Source organism: Gymnoscopelus braueri (assembly GCF_963280865.1).
Source record: "Gymnoscopelus braueri genome assembly, chromosome: 19".
NCBI classification, from domain to species: Eukaryota; Metazoa; Chordata; class Actinopteri; order Myctophiformes; family Myctophidae; genus Gymnoscopelus; species Gymnoscopelus braueri.
In genome coordinates, this window is record NC_137621.1 from 36,327,956 (window position 1) to 36,352,835 (window position 24,880).

General features: G+C 43.0%; 1 protein-coding gene across 1 annotated transcript in view; it reads left to right on the plus strand.

Moving 5' to 3' along the window:
* kcnh5b (potassium voltage-gated channel, subfamily H (eag-related), member 5b) overlaps nt 1–24,880 on the plus strand; it is a gene marked incomplete at both ends in the record, with an annotated part of 154,500 nt that overhangs the window by 94,606 nt on the left and 35,014 nt on the right. The window lies entirely within an intron of this gene.

A 24,880-nucleotide genomic window follows, 5' to 3' on the forward strand; every position in this document is an offset into this window, starting at 1 on the left:
GGCAGACACAGACACGGCGAAGGAAAACGGAAAACTGTGAAGCCACAGCCACGCATGCAAGAGGTTGCACATGAACTCTGCAGCCGCACTGACGCGCTCCAACACAAACACTCTGACATTAAGCTTCACACAACAAACATGAGCACTACGCTGCTGTTTGTCCAAAACACACAATATCTCTTCTCCCACCGACGTCATGTGTTCATTTATCGACAGCCGTATAGGGTTGGGACTCGTTAGGATGTTAACGGTTCCGGTTCCTTAACGATTCCGGTTCCTAACGGTTCCAATTCCCGGTTCGTGTGTGTGTGTGTGTGTGTGTGTGTGTGTGTGTGTGTGTGTGTGTGTGTGTGTGTGTGTGTGTGTGTGTGTGTGTGTGTGTGTGTGTGTGTGTGTGTGTGGGGGTGTGTGTGTGGGTTGGGTCCAACTGCCATGCCTTGTAGGTCATCACCAGTGTTTTGAGTTGGATGTGGGCAGCAACCAGCAGGTGGTGAAGTGTGAGAGAGCATGGAGGCAGTCCATCAAGTAGTGATTTGCAGAAGTCAAGCCTGGAAATTACTGAGACTTTGATAAGTCTGCAAGGATGTTGTAAAGTGCAAGCCTATACAGGGTACAGAGTGAGTACTATAGTGTATGTCTTGAAGGGCAGCTGACTGTCCAGGCCCATGTACTCCCAGGTTCAGTTTGAACAGGAGTCACCAGGGTGTTGATGGAAATGGCAAGATTCTGCCGTACTCAGAAGGCATTACACTTCCAAGTGTTCCAAGGGAAGAAGAGAAGACCACTGTGACATGTCAGCCAGGTATGCAGAGATGCACTCTTCAACCCATTGTGGCAGAGGGAGGGAAGGAGAAAAAAGATTTAAGTGCAGGTATTTCTGTGACGAAAAACGTTGCGCAAAGAGCACAGAGAAGAGAAGTACAGGAATAGTAACAAAACACATTGTCAGGGATACAAGCACAAGGTGTCTGGCCTTCCTCATGGTCTTCCTCGATGGGCTTCTGCAGGTAGGCTCCCTTAGTCACATCTGCTACACAATTCCACGCCTTTTCAATTTATTATATTGTATTGTACAATTAAATTAGATTTCAGCCAGGTTTAAAATACTAAGTTGTATATTAGAGGATTGCATTGATTAATTTGCGTGAATAGAGTAGACTAACAAAATCATTTCAGAAACCAGAAAGTCAAAACATATCTTTTGTGAGGTCACACCCCTGCTACAACCCCTTTTGGTCAATCGGCATGAAAAGTTGATCAGAAAATATGATCTCCATCCTACTCTGTAAGCAAGATACAAGATACAGACAAAAGTACAACAGAAGACTATCAAAGGCTATCAAAATACAATAGGGTAAAATATGGCTTGTTGTTGTCTGGGTCACTTGATAATGCTGACATTCAGGAAGGTCACAGCTCTCCTGGCTGAGTAGTAGTCAACAAGAGCCCAGCCGATGTGGGTTTTCTGGAACCAATATTGATCCTGACATTATGTGGATCGACTAATTATTGATAATATCAGTCACCCTCTGTTGTGGACCACCCGCTATATCAATCAGACCACATTATGTCTGTCCTATCAGGACTAGATCTATGGTCTACTGTTTATCCACTATCTGGCTGATTACCACACCTGCTCAGTGCTCACAACACCTGGGCCCTCATTTATCAGCGTTGTGTAGAAATAATTCAAATGTATCTCTTATGAATTAAAAATTGAATCCGGAACAGATTGAATTCTTGAGAAAATGGATGGATTTTATGCACACATAATATTCATTAATTCACAGTATTGTGTCAGAATCGTATGCTTCAGCTGTTTCTGATTAACTTGCTAACTTTTTAATGGCTCATTCAATAACCATTTTGATTGTAATCCAATGCCTCCACTCTAGAATTTTGCAATGTACATTCCAGTATTCTTACTTCTGTCATCTACAGTATGCATAAATGACTGATTCATTTTAATCTTCTATGATTCAGTCATCCAAACATTTCACTTTCCCTAATCAACTTCATTCCCGTGGGCTTCAACGAGGTTCTTCTGTATTAATGTATGTCTTTCATCATCCCCATAAGCATAGTCAGTGCTCTGCTCTGCTTGAATGTATGCACATTCAGTATCCTGTGTTAAAATTGGCTTATGGGAGGACGAGCGGGCGGATGGACCACGTCGTCGCTGTCCTGTCACCGTCACTTAGCCATAACCATATAAGGAGTTCCCAATGCAGCTACGCCCAAATATGGAGTATGTTGTCTAACCTCAATGTGTTTTCATGGCATCGCAAACCTATCAGTCAGCTCCATATATGGGCACAAGAGGGGGCATGCCCATATATGGGCATATACTGATGACATCAGGGATCTCCATATATGGGCATAAAAGGGACAAGGGACAAGGACTGACAGCTCCATATATGGGCATATCAGTCGGATCGGCGGTGCAACCCGAAATCTACAGCCTGAACCTCTAGTACATATAAATTTCATACTTTTCTTGATAAATCCTTGATAAATTATCCTTGTTACCCTGGTTACAACATTTGAGAGAGAGAGATGGGGAGATGATTTGAACAAAACTGGAAGTAAAAAAAAGTGAGTGATAGACAGGAAGGGAGAGATACTGTAGCTTTGCATCGTTGCTTGGTGGGGGGGGGGGCATTGATGATGGTATTGAGAGGCGGTAAAAAAAAGTGAGTGATAGACAGGAAGGGAGAGATACTGTAGCTGGACTGCAAAACAAGCAACCATATAATATATCAAAAAGAGGACAAGAGAGATGGAGAAAAGAGTGGAAGAGAGCTTTTTTGGCAGAAAGACGAAACAAAGAGAGGGAGAGAGGAACGGAGAAATGGTATTGTTGTCCAAAAAGTGATACAGAGTGAAAGAGAAGAGAGAGAGCGAGACTGGAAGTGAGGACGGTAATGTGACCGGTGGAGGAAAAGAGGAGACATCGAACATAAAATTGAGAGAGACAGAAGGCAGGAAGAGAGGATCTGTCGGAAAGAGGAGAAACGAGTGCTGAAGAGAACAAAGAGAGAGAGTGGCATAAAGGGAGAGAAAGAGACAGAAAAAACAAAAGAGAGGAAGAGTGTGTCACCTCCTCTCCTCATCTACTGGCTGTTGTATTTGTTTCCCTCACTACTTGTTTCTTCTTCTTCTTTGTCTTCTTCTTCTACTTCCTCATCTGCTCCTTCGTGTTCTTCTTCGTCGACTTTGTTTTTCTCCCCCCCCCCCCCACTTTTCCTCCTCCCTACCTTCATTAGAGCGCTGCTTCAGCCAGGCAGTCGGGGCTTCATAAAAAGCGTATTAGCCGCAGATGAATCGCCGCGCGACATCAATGCCATTAATCTCCGGCTCAAATGGGCACACTAGGCGAACAACACATCATCATCACCCTCCCCCACGCACACCCATGGGATGGCATTGAGATGGCATCGTTGCTTGTTGGGGGGGGGGGGGGGGGGGGCATTGATGATGGTAGTGAGAGGCGGTGGCATGTGGAGGGGGATGGGGGGGTCATCACTGGGTGGTGTTGGTGGGTTAATGGACTTCTGAGTTAGGGACGGGTTTGAGGTTCAGCAGGAAGTAGGATGGAGAGAAGTAAGGGGGATGTCAGAGAGGGAGAGGTACAGAGGATGGGTAGAGAAGGAAGGGGAGGGAATGTAGAGAAAGCGAGCAGGCAGAGAATAAAGAGAGTGATAGAAGAAGATGAAGAAGAAGGGGAAAAGGACTGTAGAAGACTGAGGGAGAGAGCGCGGGAAGATGCAGGGACAGAAGAAGTGTGTGTGTGTGTGTGTGTGTGTGTGTGTGTGTGTGTGTGTGTGTGTAAATGTGGTTCCAGCGGCAAGTGACTCAACACCTACTGTATATATTGATGGGCAATGGTGAGACTTAATGAGATGGACAGCTTTTCAGTGTATCTGTCAGTTTCTGTCCATCAGGTTGCTCCTGAGTTAAATTGCTGACACTGAAGTCAGTAGCTGGTTGAAATCAGCCCTGGGCTCGGACGATATATCATTTTAATTTCCCACGAGATAAAGTCAGAACTTGTTGAACTTGGAAACAAATTTTCATGTATTTTGCTATCTTATGGAGATTTTTTATTTGATATTGAGTTTTCTTCTATGTTTTTTTAATGCTACCCTGGAGACGTCATGGATCTTATGTCAGAGTGCCTCAAATGTATGTGTTGTCTACCAAGTGAAACTATGTTGTAGTGCAGGGAGACAGACAGTAGGAGAGCTGAGAGGAAGACAGTGTACAGTAGGAGGGAGAGACGGTAGGAGATCTGAGAGGGAGACATAATAGGAGACATACAGTAGGAGATCTGATCTAAGCTCTTTGTCTCGATCTTCTCGCTGTATTCCCGTTTGGCTGCCATGATCGCTCTGCGCAGATCATGACAGGCTTTTTGTTTTCTCGCTTTGTCTACTGGAGGTGAAAGCGGTGTCTGGTACAGTGAAGGCAGCTTGTACGTCACTGTTGATCCATGGTTTCTGGTTTGGATCCGCCCAGACTGTTTTTGTAGGTACAACTTCCTCTATACACTTCCAGTGTCTGCTTCCATGTACTCGTCGATGCTGCATCAGGGAAGATCTCCCAGACAGTCCACGTGATCAAAACAGTCCAGTAAAAACACCTCTGAAACACAGCATCCATGTGGTTGCGTGTGGTTCCAGAGGCGAGTGTCTGAACAACTACTGTACATCCTTGATGGGCACATGGAGTGACTTAATGAGATGGACAGCTTTTCATCTGTCAGTTTCTGTCCATCAAGTTGCTCCTCAGTTAAAGTACTGATAATGAAGTCAGTAGCTGTTTGAAATCAGGCCAATGTTCAGGCCAATAAATATAATTTTATTGGAAGTTGTTGAAGAAATTAATTATGTTATGGTTTCATTTCTCTTCAAATTAATGATTCGTGGAGTGATAGATTTTTCAGTATTTTCAGTATTTAATCCTACCCTAGAGTCTCAGAGAATCTCTGACAAGCTGAGTAGGTCTGCTAGACTGCAGATCCTAAGGAAGATCATTTGAACTTGTTTATAGTTTAAACCTGCCTTACTGTGTTTTTATGCACACAAGGCTGAAAATAATCTGTGTGGTATGAGGGTTTCATTGAATAATGATGTGCTGCACATGACATCCACCATATTGTTTGTCCTATCGTTTCTTACAGCATGTTGTCAAAATCCATCTTGACTCTAAGCTCCTCCTAAGAATTTGGGCTCCACTACCCAAGCTCATGCCAGATTTGTTGAAAGACCTTGGCTTTGGTCTTTAAAATCTACTCTACCCCTTCCCATAGCTATGCTTCCCACTATTTTGACTTTTTCAGCACAAGATGACTTTGGCTGAATAGCCATTGCACAGATCTCTATCCGTGCAAAACATAACAAAATTGATCACATATCCACTAGCACAAGATAAACCCATATCTTTCCTGTAGACGAATCCACAGAGCCGCTGCCTGTAGCTGCGGTGTCGCGGTGCGGAGCGGCACCCGCTTGACACCGCGGTTATGATTGCTGTTCCGTGGATTCGTCAGCTGAAGTGGCAAGGAAGGCAGGTTGAACTGGCACTGTGAGTGACCTCTGCTTAATAAGAGCTGTAGAGCTTTGGCCGCAGAGCTCAGCATGATTAGGTCAAGGCAGTCATTTTCAAAGTGGGGGCCACCAGGGGGCATAGGAGAGGGAGAGGGAAACATAATTTCAAAAAATGATATATATATATTTTTTGGGCGGTGAAACCGCCCCTATAAGTGAGATTTGGAAAAATGTACAAATATCTTGGGCAGTGAAACCGCCCCTAAAAGTGAGGTTTGGAAATTTGTACAATTATCCTGCGCTGTGATTGGCCAATAACAATCTATTCAGGACTGTGATTGGCCAGTGTCACATGACACATGTGCATAGCCCTATATAAGCAACCATAACTTAAAAAAAACCATATACTGGTATACTGGACACTTAAAAAAAACCATATACTGGTTTTTTTTAAGTTATGGTTTTGTCCATCATAAAGAGTGTTTCAATAAATGTATTTATCTTTTGTACATGATTGATCGACTCCATTCAGTACTGTGATTAGCTAGCAAGACACCGCCCACTTCACACAGGGTGTGATATTTTTTTAATTCCATTCAGTTCATAAGATTATTGTGCCAGTTTAACCACCTTCAAGTTTTTCAAACATTTTCTAAATCTTTGCAAAATAGCCGATCTACAGTATGCTTTTGTGACGCGTTGTGACCTGTTATATTGGCTATTTTCGCTTTGTAAAATGTTTAAAAAAGAATTGGCCATTTCACAATAGCCATGGCAAGAGGCAATGGCTATTTGGGGGACCGTGACCTGGAAAAGTTTGAGAACCCCTGGTTTAAAGAACTCAATATGTCATGGACAACTTGGCCTCCAAACACTGCTATTTCAGGTAGTGTGGTATAATTTGAGTTCATGTGGGTGCAAAGGAACCAACACACAAAGCAGAAAACAGCGACCTTCAATACTTCATAGAATGGCTGCATAACGACAAGGCTGGCAGCCAGCAGCTTATGCTGTTATTAAACAACTCCCTCTGTACAGGGTTGGAAAATCCAGCGGGAATAACTTTTCGTCCACCGGGGTAGCGTTCCATGACAGTATAGAGATTCTTGGATGCTGTTCAAGTTCTTCTTAAGCCGTACAGTAGATTTTGACAGTTCATCATCAACCCATCTTGGCAGAACCAGCGTCTGGCAATGAGAAGCTACGGAAGTATAGACATGTGACTTTAGATATTCTGTACAAACATCCATTCATAACGTATACTTGGATTACAATGGTTCTGCTTAAAACTGGTGGAAACGCAGTTCGCGGCACACTCACTCACTCACTCACTCATTCACAGACATTAGGACTCACTCACTCACAGACATTAGGACACAAGCCGTATGGGGTGGATGTGGAGAGAGACACAAAAATGTAGAGAAGGGTAGAGGAAGGAACAAGGAAGAGGAAGAATACACACAAACACACACACACACACACACACACACTGTATGCCCTGCGGCTTAAAAAAAAGATCTCACCAACATTGAGTTTCCCCTCCCTTGGCTAAATCGTTTTATTTGAACTGACTACAAAAAGCAGTTCCGGGAGAAACTGTGTGGGTTTGCTGAAAACAAATAAAGAAAATGTGTTTAGTAGAAATACCATTTGAGAGGAATGTACCTTCAAATAGACAAAACATAGAACTAGAATTGGCGATTGAGAATTGGCTATTAAAATATATAAAATAACATTTTAAGTCATAAATATGTTTAAAAGATATACCATTTAAGAGTAACTTGCAAAGTATAAAAAAGTTTAGCGTTTGAATTAGCGTTTGAGTGTAATGCAAGTTTAAGACATAAATACATTAAACAAATAAAGCATTTGAGAGGAATTAAAGTAAATTGAATCTGTGTTGATAGGCACTTGCAATAGTGTAATAGATGTCTTCAACATGTTTCAGGCCGAAGACCCCCTACCTGAGAGAGAGATTTAGCAGGAACTACATGTTGCATCAAATTGTGTTGCAGATTAAACGTTTTTATAGATTTTATAGATAGCTTAATAGACTTGTTTGACAGCACTATCAGCAGTATTTTTCAGTAAATTAACGTTTGTTATAACGTTTTGACTGCCAGAAATAAAACATCATTAGCGATTTTCAAGTGTTTTCACTAACTTTTGAAAAATCATAGAATATTTATCTCCAGTATGATCGATCCCCCGATCTCTTTAAAAGACGTATCCGAGTCTTGTCGAATCGGGGGGGGGGGGGGGGGGGGAGAGCGTGCTGTCGCGATCGTCCATTCCATAGTGGGATTCATGTTAATATGTACTTTCAGACATTTAACCCCTTAAACCTAGTACCTAAACTTGACCTTTGGCTCTCTACTTGGTCTGCTCTTTTTCTTTATACACCAAACCTCTTTGCACTGCGACGCGTTGTGACCTTATAGTATTTTTTGGTGAATGTTCTATGCGAATAGAGATGCTAGGGTTCAAGTGGTTAATGTAAAAAAAAGTTCCCATAACACAAAGATTTGACAGTCCCCCTGCTGTGACTCTGAGGACTCCCTGGTGTAATAGTTGGTATGAAAGGTGGCGGTGGGTCCATGCGTTTCAATTCGTACCCTCCCAGGGAGGAGTACACCTCATGCCTCACTGCCTCTGCAGCATGAGCAGCATATCGTATCACCGCTCTGCATTGTGAGCTTGTAGATCGGCTATTTCCAATATCATTGTAAACATTTTTAACAATTTTGGACATGGGTTTTCACTTGTCACCCAACAGCGATGACATTTTTTCCATTCAGATGCACAACACAGCACAACAGCAGTGAATTATAAGGGATTCACAAAATCCTGCTCTGTAAACGAATAGAGTGATATTTATTGTGCATGCTACCACTTATATTGGTTCAGTGGCATAAATGTCACACAAGGTTTGGCCAGTCTGTGAAGCAGAACGCCTCTTCTAGGCGAGTCGTTAAGAAGAGGTGTGTGTGTGTGTGTGTGTGTGTGTGTGTGTGTGTGTGTGTGTGTGTGTGTGTGTGTGTGTGTGTGTGTGTGTGTGTGTGTGTGTGTGTGTGTGTGTGTGTGTGTGTGTGTGTGTGTGTGTGGCTATATCACAAACCATTGCTTCTTGTGCATGCTGCCAGTATGCCAAGAAAGTACCTCCATGCATGATTTCACATTTATATGTTTCAAATTTTTTTACTCATGTGGCAGTCGGATTGGGCTGAATCTTTGCCCAAATATGGAGTTTACTGCCGTGGACATAGCTTTCATCGACTTATTAAGGTCATGTAGAGGAAGTCCGTGTTATGAGTGGAGGAGCAACCACCAAAATTGCAAACATTTACAGTGACTACCATAGCTGGAAAACCACACTCCTTTTCTTCTGGCTGTTTTTGCTGGTTGGAGTACCGCTAGAGATTATGTCTTCTGTTCGTATCATGCAGATATTTCCCAGACATTTCCCAGCAAAAAAGGATGGGTATAGAGATTTGAAACATCTGATGTTAGTAACATCACCTGGTTAGTAAATGCCATCAAACTGCACAAACCAGACTGCTTCAATACAGAGTGACTGCATCATTTGTTGAAAGAAATGCAAGCACATTAAGCACATTGGTGCTTGATGTGATGTTGTTTTTGCAGAGAGTGTGGAGAGTTGAAAATGGATATTCATTTTGAAAATAAGATAAAGGAGGTGGTATGAGAGAGGGTATGAGATTATAATTTTCCTTGATACAATATTAGATACAATAGTCCCTTGGGGTTTGTAGCCTACTGTATATAAAAATTCGGAAGACGTAAGGATATCTTTTTCAGTGACTAGTGCCCACCCTGTCTTGCGACGGCCCAACCCCATATTCCATTTCTGGCCTTTGCCACTGATTGCAGAGTTTCTAGTTCAAAGTATGTGGAAGTAGTTAGATTCCCCCAGAAAGTGATCGGAATAAAGCCTGATTTATGCTTGGTCGTACGGCAGTGTGGTGCGCCGAAAATAGCCGATCTAGTTTAGAGCTTGTAGATCAGATATTTTCGGTCATATGACGTATGATAAATTAAGCATAAGAAAGAAAGAAAAAGTGAAGAGAACACGAGTATGCTTGCATCGAGGGCAAGAGAAGAAATTAAGAGTGAATAAGAGGGGGACTGACAGAGAGGAGAGATTTAATGATAGACAGAAGGGTGGAGGAGGATGGATGGCAGGATGGAGAGAGGGGTGGAGGGAGGAATGGATGTACAGTAAAGAATGATAGAGGTAAAGAAGGATGGAGGGAGAGAGTGTGAGGCTGGTCCCTCAGGCTGCATCACACTACTCTCATCAGATTCTACTACAAACACACACATGCATCCAAACACATGCATGCACAGTTGCACACACACACACACACACACACACACACACACACACACACACACACACACACACACACACACACACACACACACACACACACACACACACACACACACACACACACACACACACACACACACACACACACACAGTTCAGAGTTCAGAGTTCAGGCAGCAGTTCAGGCAGCATTGTGTCTACATGAGTGGCTTGGAAAACGTGAGCCGCTTGCATCCTTTTTCAAGGGCTGCTTTAAAGGTCACTCTATGGTCGCTTCTGGTGTTAAAGCAGCCAGAACCAACACACAAGGTTAGCTAGGGCTGCAGCTATAGATCATTTTCTTCGTGATTTTTTTCTATCCATTAGTTCTATCTTCTATCGATTACTTACACACTCGATTCATCGAATAATCGAGAAGCGTGTTATGTCTTTTCGTTTTTTATACTGTATCAATTAATCACTTAACCATTAAAGTGTGTGTTGTGCTAAAATGCACATTGTGAGCTTGTAGATCTATTTTCACTATTTTTTAAATGTTTTGACATTACTTTTTTTTTTACTTGTCACCTATAATGACATGCCCAAAATAGAAATTATTTTATCAAACTATCTATTATTTTTATAATCAATTAAAACATTTAATTTGACTAACTTTTGAACCCCACAGTTCACACACAGATTTCCACCAGACCACCACCATAAAAAAAAAAGGATAGCCGAAGTATAAAATAGGTTTTATTAAATGTATTGTGTGGCTATTTGTGACCTCAGTCAGTACTCTTCCTTTGGAAAGGCATGTTATAGGGGTATGGGCCCTATAACAGTATTTATAACAATCATTTGTGAGCAACAGATGAGCAGAGAAACACGTCTGCAGTGTAGTGCCGGAGATCTTTAAGCCTTGGTTATTCATTGATGCAAAGGGCTGGATAATCAATACAGTATTGTGAAAAATAACATGCTGATACCTGGCTGCATCGATTTCTTTGCACAGCGCATCCTCACATTGACAAACTGGCTGCTAGTGGCATGCTGACTAGTGGTGCTCACCTTTGGCCAAATGGAAATGGCAATGTTTATAAATACTTCACGTACTGTATGAAAGTGCATCCCAAGAACAATGTTGGTGAAAGGCAAGTTTATTTGTATAGCACATTTCAACAAGGCAATTAAAAGTGCTTTTCACAAAACATTAAGAGCATCCAGACACATTTTAAGACACATTAAGACACACTTAAAACTTTCAAGAATATTCAAATATGCAATATGACGGATGGATTCAAAGGGAACTGCTCAAATTTCCCTTCAAATGTGTCTGTAGAGCACCGACTTACATGGAAAATAACAGATATCTGCGCTCAAAAGACACTGCTGTACATGTACAGTAATCTGAGTTTCCAGAAGCCCTCGCATAAAAACAGGCGGGGCGAGAACTGTAGGCCTACATCTAGGCCTACACCTTTCAATGTTAACCACTTAAACCCCTCTATTCTTAGTGAAACGGGCCTGAGTTGCAACCATACTTGGTATGCTGGTTCCTTCTACACCAAATCTCTTTGCCAAAAATGGCCGATCTACAAGCTCACAACGTTTTGTGATCTGCTATTCCCCCCAAAATAGTCATGCTGGGGTTAAAGTGATTTACAAATTCATCATATCAGCTTCACCATATACAGCATGGGTTCCCAAACGTTTCAGCCCGCGACCCCAAAATAATGCGGCCATTGACTCGCGACCCCACCTAACCCTGGAGGTAATTTATGCACATAATTAAGCTGCCTGCCCAGGCCAGCGTTAGTTACTTTAAGAGAAAAAAGGCCATCAGGGTCAGAAGAGATATACGATAGACGCTCACTCACCCATAATGCACAGTCAGAGATAGAGAGACCACGTGTATGGATAAGAGCAGACATACAGAAACAGACAGGTGCGTGTACTGTATAGACATATTATGCACACACACACATACAGTACAGTATTGCACAAAGTCGATGTAACACACACACTCACACATACAGTGACACACAGTAATATGTGCACGAGTGTAGGAGTGTGTGTGCTACAGAATATTAGTCTAACAGTAACACACACACACACACACACACACACACACACACACACACACACACACACACACACACACACACACACACACACACACACACACACACACACAGGGCATTAACAGAATAATCGAATATTCGAATATTCGACTATCAAACCACTATTCGACCACTGTACATCAAAGTCGATTATTCTATATAAAAAATAAATTAAAAAAATCTTTTTTAGATTTTTTTTTTGTTTTCATTTTTAGATGGTATTTCATCCATTCTGTTGGAAAAAAAAGAAGACGTTTTTTTGCCTTTTTGTTTTTTTAATGACCCAAAATAATTTTGCGACCCCATCGTCAGTGGGTCGCGACCCCAACTTTGGGAACCCCTGATATACAGTACAGTATAACAGAGAATTAACGGGAACAACTGATTCCAAAAAACCCTGAGAAGTTGAATGTCGGACATTACACTACTAACAACGCCTGCTTTGTTTCACTAACCGCTAGGGAAAGGCTGCTGCTATTGGATGTAGGGCTGCAACAATTAATAAAACAAATCGATTTAATTGATTATAATTTTTTTAATACATTTTAATCAAATTTATTTTCAAAAGTACAGAAAATAGCTGATTTACAAGCTCACAATGTGTTGGAATGCAAAATGTTGAGTTTATATATCAGCTATTTATGCAATAAGTATAAAATAGGGCCTATGTGGTTAATCAGGCTAAAATCTTGTAGAATGTTTTTAGTGGCAATTCTGTGATATATAAAAAATGTGTATAATAGCTATTAAAAAAACATGCTTCTTGATTATTCGATGAATCGAAAAAGTAATCGATAAGATGATAATCGATAGTTGCAGCCCTAGTTGGGTGAATTGGCGGTAGTGATAGGAATTGGCTCCATGCTCTGTCTATTGAGCTGCAGTACACAGGGAATGGAAGCTCTCCTGTTATCAAGTCCTCTCACAAACACAAAACCCCCAGAACGAGACCGCGCATCAGCACCATTATTGTCTGCATTATGTATAGATGATTGCAGCTTTGTTCTAGTGCACCAAGACACCTTCCCTACTTTTTTTTGTTTCCTAGAAAATGACGATCTGATTAATTTTCTTAATCCATTATTCATGTGGTTATGAGAAAGGGATTTTAGCCTGTGCTCCTATTCTCCAAGCAATATGTTCTTCCCCCACAAGCAATACCACTGCAGCAAGCACAGGGGGAGATGTCACATACACACACATACACACACATAAAACACACTATGTATTGTACCTGTACACACACATTGACATGCACTCGCATTCACTTGCACTTGCGCACATACACTTACACACACTCTTCGTCCATACACACACGCAAGCATGCACACAAACGTACGCTCGCGCGTGCTTTTTGTTGATAGGATAGTAAGCTGACAGGTATGTTCTTGATATGGACTCGAACCCGCGACGCGCTGTCAGGCTACTTTGGAGCCCAGGTGCCCAGACTTCTACGCCAGCACTCCGGGCCCCCAGCATTGAATTTAGTCCCCAGACTACTGGTAGGCCAAGATCTCTGATCTCTGATCGCCTGGTTACGCGAGACTACTTGCCCAACTACTGCTACTACCACTAATACCGCTACTGCTACCTTTTTACTGTTGTCAAACCACTGTAACCCAGGTGCACAATATAGCCCCCAAGGACTAGCTGACTGTCCATATCCGGACAGTTAATTGGCTATGGGCTACAGGGCCCCGTGGGATCTCATTCCAGAAGGAGCTAAGCTGCCTGCCCAGGCCAGCGTTGGGTACTTTAAGAGAAAAGAGGCCATCAGGGTCAGAAGAGATATACGATAGACGCTCACTCACCCATAATGCACAGTCAGAGACAGAGAGACCACGTGTATATGGATAAGAGCAGACATACAGAAACAGACAGGTGCGTGTACTGTATAGACACATACAGTACAGTATTGCACAAAGTCGATGTAACACACGTCACACACTCACACATACAGTGACACACACACTCCTGCATGCATGCACAGATACAGTACACACACACACACACACACACACACACATGCATTTTTGACAGCCCGATCGAGGACTGACTGGGCTTCATTGGGTTCCTATTCAGACCAGCTGTCAGGGATGTCAAAGTTGTAGTCTTGGTCTATTTGATGCCGGTTTAAGCCCTGACGAGCTGAGTGGGTTTTTACGTGAGTTGGAGAGAAAGCAGCCCAGAAGCACAATTACAAGGAGTCGCTACGCAGCATTTCCTGAGCAAAAAAGTTGACAAGAAAGTTAACAAGTGCTCTACCATGACAGCAATAACAGAATATACCATACATACCACAATGTACTGTACCATAATTTTGACTAATAATGCACATTAAAAAACGGCAGTGTTTTTGTTTATTTTTTTCTCGCTTTTTACCCTGTTCTCTCGTAGTCGTTATGGTAATTGATTCCTCCCCACACACATTTCTGTGTATATTGTCAGTGCTGTTGTTTCGTACTGACTCACCTGCCAGTGAGGAGCCCCCGCCGGGAGGACGTAGAGCCTTCGTCCTACTCTTCCCGCCCAACACTCCCCGCTGACGGGTGCAGCTCCCCAGCCTGTAGGAGTATGCGTAGTGACAAATATCTCCCTCCCCGCCCGGCTTCCCACAAACACGGGCCAATTGTGTTCTTTTAGACGTGTCAAATTAACCATTTGTAACTCCTGCAGTGTTCAAATGTAATTACACTACAGTTTACCATCTCTAAATGCAATATAACACAATGTACCATTTCATATATTGCTGTCTAGTTCAGCCTACTGTCTGAATGTCTGAATGTCTTAGTCCTCTGTGTTCAGATGCAGTCATTTTGTTGATCATCCTGTCTACAGTTTTAATTGTCTGATGTTAGGTTTTCTTTCACCTCAGGACAAATTATATGTTTGGACCAAATACTTGGTAGTAGAGTTGCTGAAGAGAGATCAGATTTGACATCACTGTACCAAAAATGACAGAAGAGATTAGAAGAAGAGAGTGGGCAGTGTATGCATCTTTTATCATCATCATTATTATTATTATTACACGTAACACAAAGATGCATGCTCTGCCTACTGTCCCTCAACAGGGAGAGTATAAACAGGTTAAGTGGGATATACAGAAGGGCTCACACAGGATTTGCCCTTAAGCCAGTGCAAGTACTATACGTCCAGATACACGCCTTAATCAATCAGTCCCCCCCCCCCCCCGCAAGATCTGTACCAAACAACTTCAGGTTATCTACACACTTTTCCACCTTAGCTCATGGTAATGGTCGCTATCCCATTCAGAAGCACCTGTCTTTTATTTCCCTAAAGTTCACCTCCTGCTTTGTGTTCTCCTCCCCAGCATGCTACCTGAGTGATGGAGTGAGTCGTCATTATGTTCTACCTCCTTGCAAAACTAACCGCCATTCACAATCATTCATCCCCTTTGCTAGTTTTATGTTTCTGTGTTTCTCTGCATACAAGCTGCTTGAAACAAATTTCCCATAGTGGGATTCCTAAAGTTGTTTGTCACTGATTTCCTTCCAGTTGGGTGAAGGTGTTTTTAGCACAGCCTTGGAACCTCATCCAGGGCTGGCGTGCCGTGTCCCTGACGTGCCAGAGCAGAAGACGTTATATTGCCTCCTGGCTCTAGCCCCTGAATCACTAGTCACAACCATTAAAAGTTTCTACCTGAATTTTTTTTGTGTGCAAATTTTACCCACTTTTTCTCCCCAATTTAGTCATTATGCCAATTAATTTCCCCCCACACACATTTCTGTGTTGTCACTGCTTTTGTATCCTATTGACTCACCTGCCAGTGAGGAGCCCCCACCAGGAGGACGTAGAGCCTTCATCCTACTCCTCCCGCCCAACACTCCCTGCTGACAGGTGCCGCCCCAGCCCGTAGGAGTACATGCAATGACCATTATCACCCTCCCTGCCCGGCTCCCCTCCACTAACACGGGCGAATTGTGTTGGCATAGACGCCCGACAAAGCCGGATGCACCACGGTGGTGCTGGGCAGGGACCGAACGCAGAACAAGACATTTTAAAACAACAATCTAACTTTAGATTGGTAGAATTTATATTTTGAAAAGAGGTTTGTTAACAGTACAGGTAGTACAGTCAAAGGTTATGCTAAGGATAACCCAAAATTCCATTGTGGTCCATTGTACTCAATTAATCAGTAATACCTATAACACATACAATACAATACATATTGGTAGAAAACTCAGTAGCATCAACAGGTGTATTTACAGAGCAAGGCGGGGTGGTGGCAGGGGCAGAGGATGCTACTACCACGGTGTTCAAGGAGTTCAACTATGCTCACTTGTATTAATGAAGTGATCTGAAAGGGAAATTTCAGGCTTAAGGTCCTTACACACCGGCGAATGTGCGAATATACGCAAAATTCGGACTCGTTCCGAATAATTAAAAGACGCTTTTTCGCTTCGCTTTTCCGCTTTTTCGCGCCATGTACGCTTGCATTGACTTTATAAGGTTTTTTAAAAAATCGTATTATTCGCACGAAAAAATCGCCCCGGTGTGTAAGGACCTTTAGTGTCAGCCTATTCAAAATCCACACTCTACTGAAATAGGAAATTACACAACTGACTTATTGAATTCTGTGACTAGCTTATTATTGGTTAGGGCCAGGGATGAAGTAATCGCTGAGGACTCCCTCTTCAGAAACGCCCATTTCAGAAAACGGCTGCAATGGGAACATTTTCAGAATGAATAATGAAGTGAAGTGAAATGGAAATTCAGGCTGAGTGTCAGGCTAGACATTATGCAAACAAGGACCGCTTTATCTTGTCCCACCAAAGATTTCCTCTATCTTTGAATGACAATTTCTCAAACAAGATCATGATCCTATACTGTGAGAAAGCAACAGGCCTGATGAATTTACTTTACAAACTCCTAAGACAGAAGGCAATAGAAGCCTGCTACAATGTCTTTACTTGGAGTAGTTGTGCATGAAATAACTTCACGCTGAAGTTTTCTTTTTGTTTAGAACAGACCTGGCTTCGGAGAGTCACGTGATGTGTTCGAACAAGATGGCTGCGTAAGGAGATCGTCTCTCGCGCCTAAGTCACTATCCGCTACATTCTATAGTAGGGAACTCGAATTCGTTTGGACTTAATTGGGAAAAAGGTGCAGTAGGGTACAGCAATGTCGAAAAATACCAGAAATTCTACTTATGTGTCGAAACCAAGCACTACCAGCACACGTGGTGGAGGCGCGTCGGCTAGCGACACTGCTAATGCTGGCAACGCTCAGAGTAATCCGGCGTCGAGTAATCCGGCATCGCCGGCCTCGTCTCATTCATCCCGCGATCACGGGGAATTCGGCCCCAGCTCTCTATCTGGTGAGGTGGCTAGGGAATTCGCCAAACTCACTGCTTTAATCCTGGCCAAATCCGAGGCTCATGACAAAAAACTGGAGGAGATAGGAGTAACGACGCGGGCTACAGACAACAAGCTAGCAGACATGGCTATCCGCATAACCCAGGTTGAGGCCCGTGTGGACTTTCTGGACGTGGCGGTGGGTGAGATGCGTGCGGTTCCGATCGCTGCTGCAGCGGAGGTCGAGGCTATGCGGCTAAGAATCGACGAGATTGACAATTACGGAAGGAGAGAAAACCTACGCTTCGTGGGCTTCCCGGAGGCGTGTGAAGGAAATGATACCATTGCGTTCCTGTGTGAGGTTCTACCGGCGGTTCTGAAGGTAGAATTCCCGATCGGCTTGGAGTTCCAGAGGGCCCATCGTCTAGGTGCCGTGCGTGGAGGGGCTGGTGCCAACCAATCCGCGTCGGGGAGAACCATCATCGCCAGGTTCCTGAGGTTTCAGGATCGGAACCGGGTCGCCGACGCAGCACGCAAGATGGGGAACGTCATGTGGGAAGGTCACCGCATAATGGTCTTTCCTGACTACTCGAAGATGATCAGCGAACGGCGTGGGCAGTTTAAAGAATGTAAGCGGGTTCTGCACGAGAAGAACATTCGCTTTACTCTGAATTACCCCGCGGTTCTGGTTGTTCGCTCGGCGCAGGGCCAGCGCCGGTTCGAAGACGCCTCAGACGCCCTGGCCTACATACATTCTCTCGGGTAACGTTGTACCTTCATGTCATCTGATAAGTTTAGCCGTGTGTATTCTACATTTGGACTCTTAAACCTGGACTGAGTCTGTTTCGTTTCAGTTTTTGCCTCAATGTACTCTAAGTAACTAGGTTATGGGTTATTTGAGGAGTTTGTATTTTATTTAATTTTTTGCCGTGCTCTTAAGCCTGGATTGAGTCGGTTCTGTTTTAGTTTTGCACCACAGTGCCCAAAATAACTAGGTTACGGTTTATTTAAATGACTATTTTTGTAATATTTATTTAACTATTACTTTCAAACCAGGACTGGGTCTGTTTGTCGTGTTTCAGTTTTTGCTTTATTGCACTCAAAGTAACTAGGTTATGGTTTATAAGAGGCTTCTTTATTTTACTTATTTATTTATTTTTCGTGTCTTGCTCCTAAACTTGGATCGAATCTGTTCTGATTTAGTTTTGCTCCATTGTGCCCGAAGTAACTAGGTTACGGTTTAGTTAAATAACTATTTCATTTATTTTATTATTTAGTCAATTGTACTTTTTCATGGCGAAACCAGAAAGTGGTCGTAAAGAAGCCAGTTTTGTTTTCATTTAAAAAAAAATGTGATAACGTGAGTGATTTGTATTTTGTACCGATGTATAAAAGAAAGGGGGTTAATTAGTTTGGAGGAGCACTGTTCACAGAGCAGTTTGTTACTTTATAGATGTTCAGGACGTAGGACTCTCATTTGTAACCCTCATTGTGGAGTGAGACTCAAAGGCGCTAACCGTGCTTTTTTGTTTTGTTTTAGCCTCTCTCCTTTTTTCTTCTCTCCCCTTCCTCTGTCGTGCTGCTCCCGACTGGAGTAAGCTGTGACGTCATGCGCTGTTTTGTGTGTGTGTGTGTGTCTGCTTGTGTGTCTGTCTACGGGTGTGTGTGTGTGGGGGGGGGGGGGTGTGTGAGTATGGGGGAGGAATATTTCTTGACATTTCTGCTTAACTGAGAACGCGAGTGGGGGGGGGGGGGGGGGGGTTCATGTGTGATGAATGTGTGGACGTGTGAGTGTGTTTGTTAAGTAGGGAGATAAATACACACTGGAGTCTCTGGGTTTGTGTGTGAATGGGCATGTATGCACAGGCTTATTAGATACGGTCAGACAATTGATGTTTTAATTCCAAAAGGTTTTTTACTGTCTTGTGGATGTTGTTTTTCTTTTCTTTTCCATATCTTTTTTATTCTTATTTTTTGTATTTTTGCTTGAATGGAATGCTTAGTGTTAAAGGCCAAAGGTTTTCGTTTCTAATTGTTTTTCTAAAAAAAATCCTGTACTTAATGTCTTAATTTCTTTTCCTTTGAAAAAAACAACAACAAATCTTTATATTGATATTGTGGACAAATGCATATCTTAACATCATATTGTGTAGTTAGAGGAGGGGGGGGGGGGGGATATGTGGGGACTGAGGGGGCTCGAGGGCATTGCAATTGTTTTATTTCTATTTTTATTTTTCATACAAAATCCCATGTCACTGCATTTTTTCAATTTTTTGTATTACTCAAGGATGGGCTTGAATAACTTAGAACCAGGTTTTCGATGTTTTTATTGGTAATGTTAATACCACTCTGTTTTGTCAATACCATGGCCGCTGTGCCTACTGCACTGTTTTATAGAAGTTCCTTGCTATATTGTTTACTTATACTACGGGGATGGGGATATTTTGTCCCCACTCCGGCATACTGGTTTTGGGGTAGCGGATGGGGGGGTGGGTGTGGGTGGGATAGGGTTTCTGCAGCCGTTAGTTAGAGGATCACGGACCAAGCTAAGGGCAGGGGAAGCGTCTGCTTTTTCAGGCGTATTTTTGTTCTTCGTGTTTTTTACGTTTTTTGTTGTGAGGAGTATATGTTTCACAGTGATGCTCATATGTTTTTGTTTTGTGTGCACAGAGTAGGGAAGCTGCAGTTTGGCCTTGGTGTTATCCAACAGACATCATGTCAGGCACTAACGCAGGGTTGAGGCTTATGAGCTGGAACGTCAGAGGTCTTAATGATGTGGTCAAGAGGAAGAAGGTCTTAGCCTTCATCAAAGCTAAGAAATGTGACATAGTGTTTATGCAGGAGACCCACTTGGTAGTACAGGAAACTAAGAAGCTTTGTAGAGACTGGGTGGGGTTTGTGGGAGCCGCATGTGGCAACAGTAAGAGCAGAGGAGTGGTGACTTTGATTAGTAAGCACTTGCAATTTAAATGCCTTAAAGAAAGCACAGATGAGGATGGGAGAATTCTGGTTATGCTTTGTCAGATTCAGGGCAATAGTGTTATTCTGGCTAATGTGTACGCACCAAATGTTGATGACCCCTCGTTTTTTGGCGTCCTTGAGAGGATGCTGAGTGTGATGGGGGATCATCCGATTATCTTGGGTTCTGATCTAAACGAGGTCATGGACAAAGTCACGGACCGTAGTTCTACACTGGTTAGGTCATCCAGGGCACAGGGCGCATTAGTAGACATGACAAAGGACCTGGGCCTGGTAGATATTTGGCGCATACAAAACCCCACAACTAGAGAGTACACTTTCTTTAGCCCTCCCCATGGCTCCTTTAGCAGAATCGACTATTTTTTGGTCTCACAGTCATTGGTGTCCTCTGTCTTGTCAGCTGAAATCGGCAATAGAATCATTTCAGATCATAGCCCAATTTATTTGAATGTGACGTCATTTCGTAGGCCAGAAAGAACATCCAGGTGGAGACTCAACTCTAGCTTACTGTTGGATGAGACCTTCAAGGAATCACTGAGAGCTCAAATCAATTTGTATATCGACACTAATGTGCCAACAGCCCCATCGGCAGGAATAGCGTGGGAAGCTTTGAAAAGTTTTTTGAGAGGTTATATAATTCAACATGCATCGTTTAAGAAAAAACAAAATGTAGCTAAACTACAGGAGTTAGAAAAGAAAATTGGCATTGCAGAAGAGAAACTCAAAAGTAGTGTGTCCTCAGAAAATTTGACAACCCTAACCAAGCTAAAATACGACTATAATTTAATTATGACCCAGAGGGCAGAATTCTCCCTATTTAGGGCGAGACAGAAATATTTTGAAGAAGGGGACAAGGCCGGGAGATTACTCGCTAGATACATAAAACAGAGGGAGGCAATGAGCGCAATCCCCGTCATTAGGGGAGGGGATGGTCGTCTTGTAGCTGATTCAAGGGAGATTAATTCAGAGTTTCGGGAGTTTTATAACCACCTATATACCTCCGAGACGGAAGTTGGCGGAGAGGAGATAACCACTTTTCTTTCCACCCTTGACTTACCGAGGCTTTCTGAGGATCAGGTTAAAGGTCTTGACCTGCCCATTACTGAGGGAGAGATAATGGAAGTTATTAGGATGCTACCCACTAGCAAGGCCCCGGGCTTGGACGGCTTTACCTCAGAATTTTACAAGGCATACACAGAGGAACTAGCACCGCTACTATTAAGAACATATAACGAGGCTTTTGAAAAAGGACATCTCCCTCCCTCTTTAACCGAAGCGGTTATTACACTCATCCCAAAAGAAGGGCGGGACCCCTTAGACTGTAAGAACTATAGGCCAATTAGTTTAACCTCATGTGACAGTAAAATTTTGTCAAAGATACTAGCTAACCGTCTGGATAAGGTCATTACATCATTGATTCATCCGGATCAGGTGGGCTTTATACGATCCCGCTCCTCGTCAGATAATGTAAGGCGTTTGGTTGATATTATGTGGGCCACTCAGGATGACTCCGCCCCTTTGGCGGCCATTTCTTTAGACGCAGAAAAGGCATTCGACAGGGTTGAGTGGCAGTACTTGCTCTCTGCCCTGGAAAGTTTCGGCTTCAGTAAGAACTTTATTAAGTGGATCGGACTTATTTATACTCATCCTACTGCATCAGTAATGACCAATGGTCTCATATCCGCGCCGTTTCGGTTGGGAAGGGGGACAAGGCAGGGAGATCCGGCCTCGCCCTTACTCTTCGCCGTCGCCCTGGAGCCCTTGGCGGCCGCAATTCGCAAAGATCGGGCATTCCCAGGCATCACATTAGGTGACAAGTGCCATAAATTGATGTTGTATGCCGATGACATACTTTTGTTTGTCTCCGACCCGGAGCGCTCCCTCCCCGCTTTGCTTAATATTATTGACACTTTCTCTTCCATATCAGGGTACAAGGTGAACTGGTCAAAATCGGAGGCCCTACCACTCACGTCTTACTGTCCTAAAACACTATTTCAGACCGGCTCCTTTGAATGGCCCAAAAAGGGACTAAAGTATCTAGGCATAACCTTCCCTCCTAAATTGGTCGATCTAGTGAAGACGAACTTTGACCCAATTCTGGATAAACTACGAACCGATGTAGAGAGATGGTCTCCATTGTTCCTATCAATGTGGGGAAAGGCGAACATCATTAAAATGAACTGTGTTCCAAGACTCAATTATTTACTCCAGGCCCTTCCGGTTAAAATCCCACTACAATATTTCAAACAATTTGATCAAATTTGTAGTAAATTCCTGTGGAACAACAAACGCCCCAGAATGAAACTGAAAAAACTCCAGAGGCCAGTGGATAAAGGTGGCTTGGGTGTACCTAATCTCCTACTTTACCACTATGCATTTACCATGAGACATATGGTACAGTGGTCTCTTCCGCCGGAAAGGGCCCCGCCATGGTTTAGTTTGGAGAGCGCACTATGTTCACCTGTCAGACCTATCGACTGTCTTTCAACCAAACTAGACTCAATTAGTCGTTCCCATCCAATTGTGTCTCATATTCATGGGGTTTGGAGGACGATATCCCGCATGTTTAAATTCAATCCGTTTCTCCACTCGGCGGCTGGAATATGGCATAATCCTAAACTCTGTATAGGGAAAGAGCCTTTTCATTGGGAAGCATGGTCTCAACGGGGAATTACAATATTAGGAGATTTATACCAGGAAAACACTCTCAAATCCTTCGAAGACCTCAAGACAGAATTTGACCTGCCCAATGGCCACTTTTGGCAATATTTGCAAATACGGCATCTTCTGGTTAAGACCTTTGGATCTCTCACTGTAGGCCCCCCCAAGATTGAAAAGGTGGAGATGATCCTTAGAATCTTCGGACAGGGGCATGAGGCTTCCACATACTATGCCATGCTCCTGGAGGTCTCTGACTCTAACATGATGGTGTCTAAAACACCTTGGGAAAGGGACCTTGGTGTTTCAATTTCAGACGAGGAATGGGCTAAAATCCTTAGGAACGGCAAGAAAATGTCTAGAGAACTGCGTACGAGATTGATTCAATTTAAAATTATAAATAGGATTTATTGGACCCCGTCAAGACTATTTAGAGTGGGCCTTACCGAGAGCCCGGAGTGTTGGAGGTGTCAGGATAGAGATGGTACCTTAATGCATATTCTGTGGAGTTGTCCAAAAATCCAGGTCTATTGGGCTGCTATACATGTGAAGCTAGAGAGGATGACAGGGTTAGTTATCCCCTTCTCACCCAGGCTCTTTATCCTGGGCGACCCGTCCACTTTAAGAACTGTTTCGCCCGCCTTGGCTGAGTGGATTCAAACGGCCCTTATGCTAGGCAGGAGACTGGTGGTCAGGGCCTGGAAGGACCCATCTGCACCGGTTCCTTCTCTGTGGTTTACTTCCTTGGGTCAACTGGCCGCATATGAAAGATTGTCTTATAGATTGCTCAACAGGATGGATAAATATGATTTAAAATGGGGACATTATCATCTACACTCTATGGGTCTAGGATGACGTTTCCGGCTCAGTGAGCTTCAATAACCAGAAAGTAACTTGGGTTAGATTTGTCGGGGGTAGGACTGGGGTAGACTGCAGGTGGTATGCTTTAGTGCACTGTATTTTTGATTTCTCTTTTCTTTAATGTTTTTATGTTTTTATGTCTATGGTTTCAAGGTGTGTTTATTTGTATTTTGTGTATGGTATGTCTTGTCTCGTTTAATTACCAGCAGTGTCGATATTTGAATATGATTGTTATTGTGTTGTTTATTGTATGTCTTGTCTAAATATTCTTGCATCAAAGTTGAAAAAAAATCCTGTATGTTTGTCAAAAAAGATGAAAAATAAAGTACAAATCGTAAAAAAAAAGAACAGACCTGGCTTCAACATGGCAGAGGTCTGCATCTAGACTGTACAGTGGACAGATGAAAGAGAAGGTTGAGAGAGAGTGCGAAAGAGAGACAGACAGATTTACAGTGATAACATCACAACTCTGTGCGCATGTACGCTCTAGTATGTACAGTATTGCTGCATATCCATTTATGAATGTACAGTATATGTTGGAAAAAGAGTAGGGCTTCGTTGCTAAGGACTTGGCCAGGTTAAACGGTTGCTAAGCGACGCTGCGAACACCACATGTCAGATATGAGAGGGAGAATGTCAGGAGGTGTAACGTTGTGCTGATGATGTAAAGCAATGGTCCGGGACCCCCAGGTGTCCTTTAGAGGGTTCCAGGGTGTCCGCAGGAAAATGGGTTAATATGGCATCAACGTATAGCATCCCTGAAGCAAAATATTTTCAGATGGAGGTCCACTGTCAAATATTAATTTGGGGGTCCTTGACATAAAAAGTTTGAGAACAACTTTTATCCTTTGGCAAAAGATTGTTCCTAAACGTTGACAGAGAATGTGTTATTGTTTAACATGGTACAATCAGAGGAAATCTCTGTACTTGGTATTAAATGCTATTCACTTTTGAGTTGAGTTTGAGTTGAAAGTGATTAGCTTTCGCTTATCCGGCATATTTACACTTGCTCATGTGTACAGTATGTGTTACCTGTAACCAGGCAGGAATTTCATGGCGGCCAC